Raw genomic sequence first — 15,718 nt, forward strand, 5'->3', positions numbered from 1 at the left:
TTCTAAAACTTTTTTTTGAAAAAACTACTGAACCCCTCCCTCCTCCCCCCCCCTCCCCATAAGCCAGCCATCTCCTCCCTCTTCTCTCTCCTTTTTACATTTTATTTTTTTTGTTTCTGTCTGTAATTTGATGATTGATTTGATTTATCCATTATTATTATTAATTTGTTTACTTGTGTATGTGTATAAACATTGAACATCACCATAGTAAAGTTGCCACCACCTACTCCTCTTTTTTAAGCTAAAGGATGTGTGTGCCGTGTGGATCAACGAATTGTTGTCTGGTCTCTGACATTTCTGAGTCTCCATACCAACTCCTCCACAAAAACGGGGTGCTGGAGAGGTGAGTAGGACTTGCTTTTTACCTAACAGTATCATCCGCAGACTTTATAAGTGTACTCTCTATGCCATTATCTAAATCATTGATGAAGATATTGAGCAGAATGGACCCAGAACTGATCCCTGCAGGACCCCTCTTGTGATGCCCTTCCAGCATGACTGTCAACCACTGATAACTACTCTCTGGGAACTGTTTTCCAATCAGTTATGCACCCTTATAATAGCTCCATCTAGGTTGCGTAAAAGCAGCAAAGAGTCCTGTGGCACCTTCTAGACTAACAGAAGTTTTGGAGCATGAGCTTTCGTGGGTGAATACCCACTTCTTCGGATGCAAGTGGCAACAGGACTCTTTGCTGCTTTTACAGATCCAGACTAACACGGCTACCCCTCTGATACTTGACATCTAGGTTGTATTTCCCTAGTTTGTTTATAAGAAGGTCATGCAAGACAGTATCAAAAGCCTTACTAAAGTCAAGCTATATCACATCTACCGCTTCTCCACATCTACAAGGCTTGTTACCCTGTCAAAGAGGGCTATCAGGTTGGTTTGACATGATTTGTTCTTGACAAATCCATGCTGGCTGTTATAGCACCTTATTATCTTCTAGGTGTTTGCAAATTTATTGCTTAATTATTTGCTCCATTGTCTTTCTGAGTACAGAAGTTAATCTGATTGGTCTGTAATTCCCCAGGTTGTCCTTATTTCCCTTTTAATAGATTGGCACTATATTTGCCCTTTCCCCAGTCCTCTTGAATCTCTCCTGTCTTCCATGACTTTTCGAAGATAATAGTTAATGGCTCAGATATCTCCTCAGTCAGCTCCTTGAGTATTCTAAGATGTATTTCATTAGGCTCTGGTGACTTGGAGACATCTAACTTGTCTAAGTAATTTTTAACGTGTTCTTTCCCTATTTTAGACTCTGATCCCTACCTCATTTTCACTGTGTTAAACATCCAATCGCTACTAACCTTTTTGATGAAAACTGAAACAAAAAAGTAATTTAGCACATCTGCTATTTCCACATTTTCTATTATTGTTTGAGTAATAGGCCTACCCTGTTCTTGGTCTTCCTTTTGCTTCTAATGTATTTGTAGAATGTTTTCTTGTTACCCTTTATATCTCTAGCTAGTTTAATCAGGTTTTATGCTTTGGCCTTCTTTCTAATTTTGTCCCTACATATTTGTGTTGTTTATATTCATCCTTTGTAATTTGACTTACATTCCACTTTTTGTAGGACTCTTTTTTGAGATTGAGATCATCGAAGATCTGGTTAAGCCAGGGTGGTCTCTTGCCATGCCTCCTATCTTTCCTATACAGTGGGGTAGTTTGCTCTTGTGCCCTTAATAATGTCTTTTTGAAAAACTGCCAACTCTCTTAAACAGTTTTTCTCCTTAGACTTGCTTCCCATTGGACCTTACCTACCAACTCCCTGAATTTGCTGAAGTCTGCCTTCTTGAAATCCATTATCTTTATTGCGCTGTTTTCCCTCCTACCATTCCTTAGAATCATGAACTCTATCATTTCATGATCACTTTCACCTAAGATGCCTTCCACTTTAACATTCTCAACCAGTCCTCCCTATTTGTCAAAATCAAACCTAGAACAGTCTCCTTCCTGGCATACAGTAATCCCCTACTCTCATAGCATAGAATCTTATAAATTTACATATAATGTTGCCACACATATTTTCCAGGACAATAATGGTCAGCAAATTATGAGTTTTCAAACCATACCTCACAAGGCATACTTTGTACAAAATTTATCATAGTCTTGTAAAAGAGGTGAACATAGGGGTACAGGCTGTCACAGCTAGGCACTGTACATACACGAGACAGTCCCTGCGTTGAAGAATTTGCAATCTAAACGGGGAGGAGAAGAGAATTATTATCCCCATTATACACACATAATCTGGGTTTAATTATGTAGCTATTCATGTGGGGCACAAGGGCCATTGAAGGGCCAACACACCTCATAGGAGGCACTTAGCACCTTCCCGGATTAAGTTTCTAGACAAGAAGGTGTATGAAGGAATTTAGGATTAATTATATAGGGCCCAATCCTACATGGTGCTGAACATCTGTTGTGAGGTGCTGATTGCCTTTTAAATCCACCCAAAGAAAAGTTGGAATTGATGGTGCTCAGCTCTTTGCTGCATTGGGCCCAAAGAAAGTGGTGTGTTATAATGGTCTCTACTAAGACTGCTGCAGTTGATGGTCAGTTTCTATGTCTATCACAAACTTCAGTTTTTAGAATTACCACTTGATCATCTCTGGTCAGGAAGGGCAGTCAGCAAAGAGGGGATCAGTTGGATTTACTTGTATCCTGCTGTGGAAGAAGAGGCTTTAAAATAGAAGATTTTTTCCCCAAAACCTGATCTGACATTGTGAGCTTTGTGGATGAGACCAAATCAAATTCCAAACCCCTCAGGGTTTGCCCATCCCTCCTACATACTGTATAGAATTTTAATAATAATGGGCTCTTCAATATTACCATTGGACTCAGTAAAATGGAATAGAATTTCTACTATAACTCAGAAGAGGCAGACTCTTTCATTAACCATTTAAATGCAGCCATGTCTGGGGTGGAACATGGTGCACATTTTTACTCAAAACAGTCAGCCACAAAGTAGTTTAGGACAAGTGAAAAATAATGTATCCATTCAAGAATTTAAATGTACAGAACTACAGCTTAAATTTAGCCAGGATTATTGACCAAACAAAACTCACCTAGTCATTACATTGACCACTTTGTTTTTATGTTGTTTCCCTTCTTACTTCTGTTTGTAGGTTTTTAGTCTTTTTAGATGGCTTCAGGGCAGGAATTGTGTCTGTATAATGCCTAGCACATTTTTGGTGTTCTTGCAATGTAAATAATAATAATTTTATTTTTATAGCATATCCTTTGTAGCCAAAACCCACAGATAGCTACACAACAGAACACTAACCAAATGCAATACACTAAAAACACCATAAAATACCACCCACTTAATATATAAACACTTATTAGCCTGGTCCTCAGCTGGTGTAATTAGTATAGATCCACTGAAGTCACCAGCTAAGGATATGATTTATAAGATTAGGAGCAAATAATCCAGTTTAAAAAGGGAAAGGCACTAAAAGAGATGGTCGTAAATATAGGACTGAGTGTTATTGAACCAACACCTTGGCAATAAAAAGGTTTGAGGGGAGGCACCAAATGAGATGGATTTCAGGGGGAGACACCAGTGGGGAAAGCTGGAGGCATCAGATGAGATTGATTTTTATGGGGAGCAAATTCCATGCAGCAAGACTCATCACGGCAACAGCATGATTACCTGTTGACACTAGACATCTGGGTGGAAACTCTAAACAGCAGGCAGTGTGTAAGTGCAGCTACTCAGCAATACAAGGTTCATGGAGCATGTCTCAAAAGTAGGGTGGGGCAACCGCCCCACCAAAAAAAAGTGGGGCAACCCCCCCAAGTCTTTAAAACCCAATACTACCCCCAAAAAAGTCTTTAAAACCCAATACTACTAGTTTTAAGCCAATCACTGCAATCAGACCATATAAGGAATGGAGGGTGGACATGAGATGCTCATGCTAGCTCAAACCAGTGAGAAATTCTGCTGTAGCATTCTGAATAAGCTGTAAGAACTGACCAGCCCAACTCAGCACTTCAAGGAAAGGGAATTACAGTAGATTCCACTTAATAGAAATCCCAGTATTAACAACTTTTGCTTAATAAAAGCATTTTGCAGGGAACCAATTCCACCCCACCAGCTTTAATATTAATGAGATTCGGACATGACAATATACATGGCACTTACTAACACCTTTTTTGGGAAGAAATCCCCCAACTGCAGTCAGGTTTGCAGGACTGCAGCCAGGGAAGGAAGCACTGGGGCTGCATGGTACTTCTCCCTGTGCTCTCTGGGCTGTGTCCTGCCCTGGCACCAGAGGGTAAGCTCGGTACGTCCCCGTGCTTCTTTCCCTGACTGCAGCTCCACAAACGTGCCTTCTGCTTATTGGTAACAAGTTCTGGATAATGGCACCTTTTTGCTGGGAACTGATTGGTTGCTAATAAATGGAGTCCACTGTACAATAATCAAGACTCATGGGCACAAGGGTATGCGCTGCTGCCCCAAGGTCATTGTAAATTAATAGCAGTGCAACACGAATTATACCCTACCCTGTTGAAAACTCCACTTTTTTCACATTGAACATATGGCCTTCCATGGGAAAAGGACAGTCCACTGTGACATCAGGGAATGTCACCACAGTATCACTGAGAATGGTGTAAACAGAAATGGGGACTGGCTTGAAGCATCTATAGATAACAGTTATAAAACTATTGATAATGTTTAGGACTGTCAAACAATTACAAAAATTAATCATGCTGTTAAACAAGTCCAATCAGTCCTACTTCTTATTCAGCCAATCGCTCAGACAAACAGGTTTGTTTACATTCGCAGAAGATAATGCTGCCTGCTTCTTGTTTACAACGTCACCTGAAAGTGAGAACAGGCATTTGAATGACACTGTTGTAGCTGGCTATGCAAGATATTTACATGCCAGATGTGCTAAAGATTATGTCCCTTGATGCCTCAGCTGCCATTCCAGAGGACAGGCGTTCAGGCTGATGACAGGTTCTGCTTGATAACAATCCAAAGCAGTGCGGACTGATGCATGTTCATGTTCATAATCTGAATCGGATGCCACCAGCAGAAGGTTGATTTTCTTTTTTGGTGGTTCGGGTTCTGTGGTTTCCGCATCGGAGTGTTGTTCTTTTAAAACTTCTGATAGCATGCTCCACACCTCATCCCTCTCAGATTTTGGAAGGCACTTTAGATTATTAAATCTTGGGTTGAGTGCTCTAGCTATCTTTAGAAATTTCACATTAGTATCTTCTTTGCATTTTGTCAAATTTGTAGTGAAAGTGTTCTTAAAATGAACATGTGCTGGGTCATCGTCCAAGATTGCTATAACATGAAATGTATGGCAGAATGAGGGTAAAACAGAGCAGGAGACATACAATTCTCCCCCAAGTAGTTCAGTCACAAATTTAATTACTGCATTATTTTTTTAATGAGCGTCATCGGCATGGAAGTATGTCCTCTGGAATGATGGCCAAAGCATGAAGAGGCATATGAATCTTTAGCGCATCTGGCATGTAAATATCTTGCAATGCCAACTACAACAGAGTCATGCGAACATCTGTTCTCACTTTCAGGTGACATTGTAAATAAGAAGAGGGCAGCATTACCTTCCGTAAATGTAAAAAAACTTGTTTCTCTTAGCAATTGGCTGAACAAGAAGTAGGACTGAGTAGACTCATAGGCTCTAAAGTTTTACATTGTTTTGTTTTTGAGTGCAATTATGTAACAAAAAACCCTACATTAGTAAGTTGCACTCTCATGATAAAGAGATTGCACTACAGTACTTGTATGAGGTGAATTGAAAAATACTATTTCTTTTGGGTTTTTTTCCAGTGCAAATATTTGTAATAAAAAATAATATAAAGTGAGCACTGTACACATTGTATTCTGTGATGTAACTAAAATCAATATATTTGAAAATGTAGAAAAACATAAAAAATATTTAACAAATTTCAGTTAGTATTCTATTGTTTAACAGTGTGATTAATCATGATTAATTTTTTAAAGTGCAATTAATTTTTTCAAGTTAATCGTGGGAGTTAACGGCAATAAATTAACTGTCCTAATAATGTTATTTCCCCTCACTCCTGACAGCTATATCTTAGTGAAAGAAACCAGATTTGTCACTGAAACTCTGATGTCCTTGGTGTCCTGTCTGTACTTCAGATATCATTTTCCCGAGCACGATGTCCTGAGTCAGAAGCTTGATGGACTATGGAATGTGCAGTTCTTTTATCTCATCCTCTGACTTCTCTGTGTTTATGTAGAGAGAAGGGGCTGAGGCTGGAGAAAGAGAGATAAAGCAGGTTTGTTTATGGATGAATCAAAGGCAGCGCTGTTGGAGTGTTTTATTTGTAAACTGATGGAAATATTACTCACTGGGATTGCAGCTGCTCCCACTGATTGCTGGAAGGAGCCTGGGTTTCTCAGGGCATTGCCAAACTGTGATATCCAATGATGAGCTCTGAGTAGAACTCAGTCAGTGGCAGGTATAATTACAGTGTTATTAATCAGCATTCAGGCAGCAAAAGGACTCTTCATTATTTGAGATTGAACACAGCATTACCACGATTGGAAGAATCATTTTAGTTGGTGTTTAGGATTTGTATTAGCAACTACATAACCAGAGCATTCATGGGCAAGTTACCAGGTGTGTATAGCACCTTCAGCAAACAAGAAAGTCATAATGTTAGCATCATATTCTAGGAGAATACTGAGCTGCAATCAGCATAGTACAGTGTGGGAAAATTATGGGCCAGGCTCTTACAGTTAGTTGGATGCAGTTGCTCACATATATATGTGCATGCCAAGTTTATGTACACAATAGCTCCTTTTGTTCATGCAAATCAGGTATTTATGCTGGGCTGGAAAAAGGAAGCCTGGTCTTGTAATTACAGCAGTAGGCTTGGATTTAGGAGGTTTAGGTTCAAGTCCTGGCTCTACCACAGACTCTGCGATCTTAGGCACGTAATTTTTTCTCCCTCAGTCCCTCATCTGTAAAAATCAAGGTAGTGATGCTTTCCTTTCTTCCACCCGGCATCTCTCTTCCCTATTTAGCTTGTAAAGTCTTTAGAATAGGAAGTGTGGTCTTTTACTATTATACTTGCAGCACCTAGCACAATGGGGCCATGATCCCAGTTTTGGCCTATAGGGACTACTGGAATACAAATAATTAATAATCATCTTTCCCCCAGATTTGCTTTGAAATCATTAAGCTGGTAAGTTTGTCACAACCTTTGCAGAAGCTGTGGATTCCATCATTTTCCATTTTTTTTACATGGTGTAGAGCCAAGGCCGTCCAGAGGATTCAGGGGGCCTGGGGTCTATGGCGGTGGGGAGCCCCTGCTGCTGAATTGCTGCCAAAGACCCGGAGCAGAAGAAGCTCCGGGGGCCCGGGCCCCACGAGAGTTTTCTGGGGGCCCTGGAGCAAGTGAAGGACCCCGCTCCAGGGGACCGGAAAAACTCTCATGGGGGCCTGGGGCAAATTGCCCCACTTGCCCCCCCCCTCTGGGCGGCCCTGTGTAGAGCTCCACTGGGGTCCTAAAAGTGCCACAGATGGCTCCCTCCATGGGCGCTACTCTGCCAGCAGAAGTGGAGGATGATACCGCGGCTATAAGTACCTCATACTATGGGATAAAGATAAGGTATCCAGCAAGTTCTTCTTTGCAGGCAGGCGGAGATGAGCCCCTTCCATTTCAACTCCCCCTTCAGATAGTGGGAAATGGTTCATGCCACCACAGGGCGCTAACACATTATGGTTTGTGGCCTGGGCACTGACCAGTTTTCTAAACCTACATTTTTCAAACTGTTGCACTAATTTTTAGCTGCATAACTCTCAGTGGCAGATGCTGGGTGCTCAGCATCTCTGAAAACCAGGCCATTTATTTAGGGACCTAAATATGGATTTAGGAGCCTCACGTTTGGCATCCAAGTTTTAAAATGTTGGCCCTAACCTCTTTGTGCCTCACTGACCCCAGCTATAACCTTGGGTGAAAACACAACCTCCCTGAAGGATGTAATACATACACTTCTTGTAACTATTATGTCTTTGTTTTCTGACAGTGCCTAGAGGCCTCAAGTGAGATTGGTGCACCAGTGTGGTCATTGCTGTGCAAACACACAGTAAAAGACAGTCCCTGCCACAAAGCGCTTACAGTCTAAATAGACAAGCCAGACCAAGGGTGGGCGAAAGGAAGTGTTGTTATCCCCATATAAAAGATGGGGAATGGAGGCACAGAGTGATTAAATGACTTTCCCATGGTCACACAGAAAGCCAGGAAGTGAACCCAGATTTCCCGAGTTCTAGTCTAATGTCTTAGCCACAAGGCCATAAACATCAAAAGTGCAAGTCTTGTTGGCTATACTGTTGTAAAAAATAAACTGCCCCTTAATCCCCACCTCCTGGTGCTCCTATGTCACCCTTGAAGACCAAACTGGCCATCCTTATGCCACTCTGCCCATCGCAATAGAGATTTCTTCTCCTGTCCCTCCAAAAAGAGGGGATAAATAAAAGATCCCTGAGATGGTGCCTGTGTAGCTGATACTCTGTAAAGGCAACGGCCTCTCCTGCCCTGGGGGTCCTGTGCCACTCCACCTGCTCCTGCTATGGAAGAGAGGGGATGTTAGGAGGGTCTGTGACTCTGCAATAACCCAGCATTAACTCTGCCCATGACTGGAAGGCAGTGTCTGCCTGTCAGCCGGAGCTCTATCATGGAGCGTGATGGGGTCAGGATGGGGTCAGTCCAGGGAATGGCATTTTGGCAGGTTATAAATAACGCCTTACAATTCTGGGGTATCTTATCTACTTGGAAAAATGGACCATGTTCTGAAAACATTTTCAATGGTGGGTGTGGGACACAGCAGCTGTTTGACAGGGCAAGAAATGAGGAGGACTCCTGTACCCAGCTGAGAATGCAGAGGGCATGGAATGGAATCACCGAGCTGGGGCTTGGCCAGAACACCAGGGTGAGGCCCCGACCCCTGCAAATGGGGCAACGGGCACTTTATTAACCATACGAGGCTGGAACTTTTTGTCCAAAGGGTCATTTTGTTTCCAGATGTGTGTAAGTGCTTGAACATTGGGGTTCAAAGCCACAGTGTCAGTTTGCAACAGAGCCAGGAATAGAATCCATTTCTTCTTACCTCCGGGCCCCTGCTCTAACCTTTGGAAAACCTGCTTCTTTTGACTCTTGTATTTCTTGTTCTGAAACCAATAATGTGTGAAGTGACCTGGGATCCCAGAGGCTAAGTAGCCTATGGTCAGTTGGGATCATCCTCATCATATCTCTGGCATTCTCATCACAGGAGATGATGCAACAGAGTTGGCATGGGGAAAGAGAGAGTTGTTGCTCTTGTTCACACATTGAGTCAGAGCAGAGTTTGCAAATTAATTCCAATTCTGCAATCTCTCATTGGAGTCTGTTTTTGAAGTTTTTTTGTTGGAGTATTGCGACTTTGAGGTCTGTACTTGAGTGACCAGGGAGGTTGAAGTGTTCTCCGACTGGTTTTTGAATGTTATAATTCTTGACGTCTTGACACCATCATAGGATCTAATCATATCAGCCACACTATCAGAGGCTCATTCACCTGCACATCTACCAATGTGATATATGCCATCATGTGCCAGCAATGCCCCTCTGCCATGTACATTGGCCAAACCAGACAGTCTCTACACAAAAGAATAAATGGACACAAATCAGACGTCAAGAATTATAACATTCAAAAACCAGTCGGAGAACACTTCAATCTCCCTGGTCACTCAATTACAGACCTCAAAGTCGCAATACTCCAACAAAAAAACTTCAAAAACAGACTCCAACGAGAAACTGCAGAATTGGAATTAATTTGCAAACTGAACACCATTAAATTAGGCTTGAATAAAGACTGGGAGTGGATGGGTCATTACACAAAGTAAAAACTATTTCCCAATGTTAATTCCCCCCCCCTACTGTTACTCACACCTTCTTGTTAACCGTTGGAAATGGGCCATTCTGATTATCACTACAAAAGCTTTTTCCTCCTGCTGTTAATAGCCCACCTTAATTGATTACTCTTGTTATAGTTGGTATGGCAACCCTCATTTTTTTCATGTTCTCTGTGTATATATATCTTCCTACTGTATTTTCCACTGCATGCATCTGATGAAGTGGGTTTTAGCCCACGAAAGCTTATGCTCAGATAAATGTGTTAGTCTCTAAGGTACCACAAGTACTCCTCATTCTGAAAGCAGGGAGGCTTTCCTTTGCTCACCAATGAGTCAGTCCCCTGTCCCGTACACATACTACAAGGGGATGATTGCATGTAGTATCCCAGTTCAGTACAATACCCGCTTTCCTTTCCTTTCTTTCTTTCCTGGCCTTGCCCCATTTTCTGTGGTAGTGCATCATCTAAAATTCTAAATGCATCCGTGGCACATCTTTTCTGCTTGCTGTCTGCATGCAGGAGGTGGTGGGGACTTTCTGTCTCTTGATCGGTATTACAGCGTGTCCATTACGATCTACTCACTTTAATATAGCAGTCACACCATTCCGGGGCAAGGGTTTCCAATTGTCTGAATTTCGCTGAGTGAAATAATTCCCTTAAATAGTCAGAATGCACTGTGAACCCACAAGTCTGGTTTTTGACTTCTAAAGCATTGTACATAACCCTCTGCCTTCTCAATGGAGGCTGGCTAGCAGCACCACCTCTGGTGGCCAATTGTCTGCATTATTAGGTACAAGTATTGCTCTCAAGTGTATCTCATTGTACTAGTGTAGGTGTATTTTACGCCAGAACAATCCTGCTTAGTTTGATTGTCAAGCCAGGGAGTCATATATAGTTTTCAAAGGCGGTGAACACATAGGAGGAGATAATGGGTGTGAGTGGGGAATAGCAAATATTTTTTCCACTCTTTTGCAATACAGTGGTGGGGCTGCTACTCTGTCATGTGATGGGGAGGGGAGGGAATGCAGATATTTTCTTTAGTTTGGAATGAAGGAGGAAAGTTTACCTCTAGCTGAGAGAAGCTCTGTTTTCTCCAAGCAACTTGCATCCTGGCCTTTTATATAATCACAGCCTAGTAGCCCCTATAAAAATATGACCTCGTGTTTTCTGTTTGGCTAACTGCTAATTACCTTAAATGTATCACTTCTAGAACAAAAACAAGCAACCACCCACAGTGCATGCTGCTACCTGCGCTGGCAAGTGAAGGATTTTCATTTTATTGAGGGCAGGGATAGGGATAGGGAAGGGTGGAAGCTGCCTGCCTTCCACACCCAGTGCTAACTGGTGAGAAAGCAAGCCGCATCGGAGCTGGAAGCTGTGCAAAAGACATTAGAGGGGAACTTGCTGCTCCTCCCCCAGGATAAAGGTGTGTTCCTTTAAAGGCTCTGCTCCAGTGTAACTTTGAAAAGAATACATGAGAGCTGGCTTGCCCGGAAGGTATTTCACTTACACATGGGTATGGCTTATCGAGAATGATCAGAGCTCTCAGGGCAGCTACATTCCAACCTAAGACTGAGACTGACTGCTGACTGAGCACTTGGCAATCCCTTTCAATCTGAAAGGGCTTCTCACAGTGAAATGGCTTGGGAAGAGCTCAGTTTCAATGTGGCAGCCTCAGAGCAAACAGAGACTTGCAGTTACAGCAACCTATGTTTTTAGTGTACCCTGTGGTTCCTCAGAGCCACCCAGCCACGGGATTTGAAGGATTCAGGCTTCACTGGATTGCTGGGGTGGAGACTTTTTGGTTGTATTTCAGGTAGTTTCAAAGTAACAAATACAAAAAAAAGGGACAATTGTTCTCTTCTTCCTCTTGAAACAGAAATTATTTTGAATTCTGTAGTGCACTCTCACAGACATCCTTGAACTGAGCTCTGAAGCCCATGGCACTGGCCACTGTGGGAGACAGGATACTAGTCTAGATGAACAGCTAGTCTGGGCCAGGAGGGTGGCAATTCTTAGGTTCCTCTGTATGCTGGATCTAATCACCATGCCTCAGCTTGCTTTCCACTTTTTGCATTTTAGCCTTTTCCCATCCGTATTCTTGGCTGGGCCTGTCACAGTCGTTTCTCACAAGTGCTGGATTGCTCTGAAGTCGCATCACTCCAAGAATAGCTTAAACAAGAAAGATGCATTGAGCCCAGTATACAGAGATACATGTACACATGACAAGCTAAGAAAGAAACCAATAACAAATGCACAATTCCTACTAATATTGATTCTAACACTAACTGGACAGTACAGTGGAGCAAATCACCACTGGTGTAGCTCCCTTGATTTCAGCGGAGTCACACTAGGGATGAATTTGGCCCAGAAGTGTGAAACTCTCTTCTTCTGCTCAGCTCTGTGGACTCTCTGGTAATTATGAGCCAGAGCTCTGGACAGAGGGTAGTGCACAGTTGCTTCACCCCAGGCAAAGCATCCGGAGGCATGTGTCTCAGAGAGGTGCTGTATCTTCTGGAATTCCCAACCATGCAGGAGGAATCTGCCCGCTGATGCACCCATCTTGTGTGACGGGGGCACAGTATGTGCTCCCTTGTCTGACCAGCCAGTTCCGCTGGGTGGTATGGAGGGAGATTAGGGCCTGGGCCTCACCTCCTCCTCACCCTCTTTGGTTTGGCTAGCACCATTTCAGGAGACTGAGCATGGATTGTAGCTGTGGCCGTTCAATCTGCAAGATGTGCAAGGGAGGAATTTTCTTGTGCTCTCCACCTCCCTTGTGCATCTGTGTAGGAGATAGTCACAATCTGGTCCTTGCTGTTTAGCTGTTTCTGTCCACAATATCTGCAGATGTCATCAGTTACTGAACCAACAGGCCTTTAATAATAAGTGCACTCCAGATGTTTTGACTCACTCAGTTCAATAGTCCTCCCCCTTCATGGGAGACACAACAGTGGATAAAATTCTAGTCTGGCTGGATGAAGTCCAACTGTCCTGCTGACTCCAGACAATACGTGGAGGACAAGCCCTCCAAGGCACCAGGAAATTGGGCTGGCACTTGTCTGCTTGTGAAAAATGTAATCTAGCATTAATTGCAGGAAAATGTCTACCAGTGTGATCCTCACACCAGCACTCAGAAATGAACAAATCCTCAACTCCCAGAGTCACATGAGAATTACTGTGCTCAATCAATGAATTGTCCACACCTCATCTAGAAGCCAAACAGTGACAGTGTTCTGCCTACCATTGCACAATTGTCAAACAATATGGACTAGACTGTGTCTTTAATGCACTGCTCTGCAATCGGGGATGCGGAGGCTTCATATTGCAGTAGGAACACCAGGGGGATTTCTGGGTAACTCCATGGCCACGTCCCCATCTCATTCCCTCCTCCTTTGAGATGGCAAGCACCTCTGCTGGAGCTAGCTTTTTGCTGTGCTGGTACTTCCACATACATTGCAGGTGGCCAGGATTGCAAGGGGAGGGGAAGAAGGCTCCTTGCACACAGTCATGCAGTCAGCCACAATATGGCCCTCAATATAAAGCAGCCCTTAATGTCAGACACCTGAAAACCCCTTGCTCACATTTCCTGAAGATCCTTTGTTTATTACCTGCAGCAAGATATAAAGACATTCTTTGTTAGTTACATTTAAGAGCCAGAACCACAGGTGCTTATTAGGAGACACGTAGCACACATCAATTAATTGTCTGCTTACATGCATTATTTTACATGTATGTAATCTCAAATTTGTTCCTTCTGCAATGCTTGATGTTGCTAGAGATCAACTCAGCACAGTTTTACTTGGCTTAGGAGATGTGTGATAGGTTTTGCCCCGTTGCTGTGAGTTTCCCTTTTGCTTTAATAGAGCTGAGACCTGTTACATTGTGATTGTGTATAGTGTTTCTGGGACTAGATGCAAATTCTTGGTGCTAGTTACCCAGAATTACTGAACAGTCTTGGGACTGTATGTACCTAGTCTGGGAGAAGAATAGGTTAAGCTACTGATTTAATGATCCATAATCCAAAATGAGACCATGGAGATGACTTTTCCTCCTGACACTGTTATTTAATCACACGTATAACTGTGCAACAGAGTCTCTTTGTGTCAGATAGGATGACAATCTGTGTATAAGTGACTGGTGAGGGAGAACTAATGAGGGACATCAATGTATATCAATTGAAACACTGCACCTATGTCCGTAAATGCCCATGTAAGCCTAGGTCCAAATATTTTTAAGGGGCAAATTTTTAATAGTGAAGGTTAGTAACTACTGAAACAGCTTACTGAGGGATATGGTGGATTCACCATCACTTGAAGTTTAAAATTGAGACTGGACATCTTCCTAAAAGATACATTTTAGCTCTACCAGAAGTTATGGGCTTGCAGGAATTGCTGGGTGAGATTCTGTGTCCTGTATTATGCAGGAGGTCTGAATGGATTATCATAATGGTTTCTTCTGGCTTTAAAGTCTATGACTCCATGAATATGGGCCAGCTATTGTTTGAACATGTGCAGGATGGAGTATTATTTAAAAAGCTCTCAGCTCAGCCTGGCATGCAGAGGAGTTCAAATCACTTCTGTAGCTCCTCTGATGTACAGTGATTTGCTGACCCTTGGGAAAGCAACACATGGATCTTTACTGATGGGAGGGTGGAGGTCTTAGGGGAAGAGCCTTAGCTGATGTAAACTGGTATACTCCTACTGAAGCCAATGTTTCTATGCTCATTACCTATCTAGCTCTTAGTTTCCCAATTCCTCCTGGGTAGCGCCTATTTTTATCACTCTCCTGGTACTGAATGTTCATTGAGGCAAAGGCTGCCACCTCTCCATCACAAGCACAGCAACTATTTTAGTCATATTCTCACTCAGCAGGTAATTTCAGTCCCAGGGCTTAACAATACCAGCGGCTGCCTATTGTGCTAAATTGGGTTATGATTTGTGACTCTGAGTGTATCCAGGGAACGGAGCCCCTCAGACTCATTTTTCACATGTGGTTTATAGTTATTAGAGTTTGAGACTTGATCCCTAGAAGTGCAACACAGTCCATTAATACAGGGGGCCAAACATACCCAAAGGTTTGGATTTGTTAGTAAAGATTCAAGCAGGATTTACTCACAGTTGTTCTCTGATCCCTAGTAATTGTCTGAAGCGAGAATTACATACTTACAGAAGCATTCCAAGAAATGTTAGTAAACTCTCCAGAAACTGTTTGGTTGTTGTTTTTTAATCTTGTAGGCTGACAGAATCCCATCAGATTAAAAAAAGTATACACAGTAAATAAAGCCACTAGAAGCTGAAGGAAAAACAACAAGGAGTCATTGTGGCACCTTAGAGACTAACACATTTATTTGGGCATAAGCTTTCGTGGGCTAAAACCCACTTCATCAGAAGCTTAAAGGGAAAAATACAGGAGCAGGTATAAATACATGAAAGGATGGGGGGTTGCTTTACCAAGTGTGAGGTCAGTCTAATAAGATAAATTAATTAACAGCAAGATATCAAGGGAGGAAAAATAACTTGTGAAGTCATAAGAGAGTGGCTCATTACAGACAGTTGACAAGAAGATTTGAGTAACAGTAGGGAGAAATTAGTATTGGGGAAATAAATTTTAGGTTTTGTAATGACCCAACCACTCCGAGTCTTTATTCAGGCCTAATCTGATGGTATCCAGTTTGAAAATTAATTTCAGTTCTGCAGCTTCATGTTGGAGTCTGTTTTTGAAGTTTTTTTTGTTAAAGAATTGCCACTTTTAGGTCTGTTATTGAGTGACCAGGGAGATTGAAGTGTTCTTCTACTGGTTTTTTAATGTTATGATTCCTGATG

This window comes from Mauremys reevesii, linkage group 2 (assembly GCF_016161935.1).
Source record: "Mauremys reevesii isolate NIE-2019 linkage group 2, ASM1616193v1, whole genome shotgun sequence".
Taxonomy (NCBI): Eukaryota; Metazoa; Chordata; order Testudines; family Geoemydidae; genus Mauremys; species Mauremys reevesii.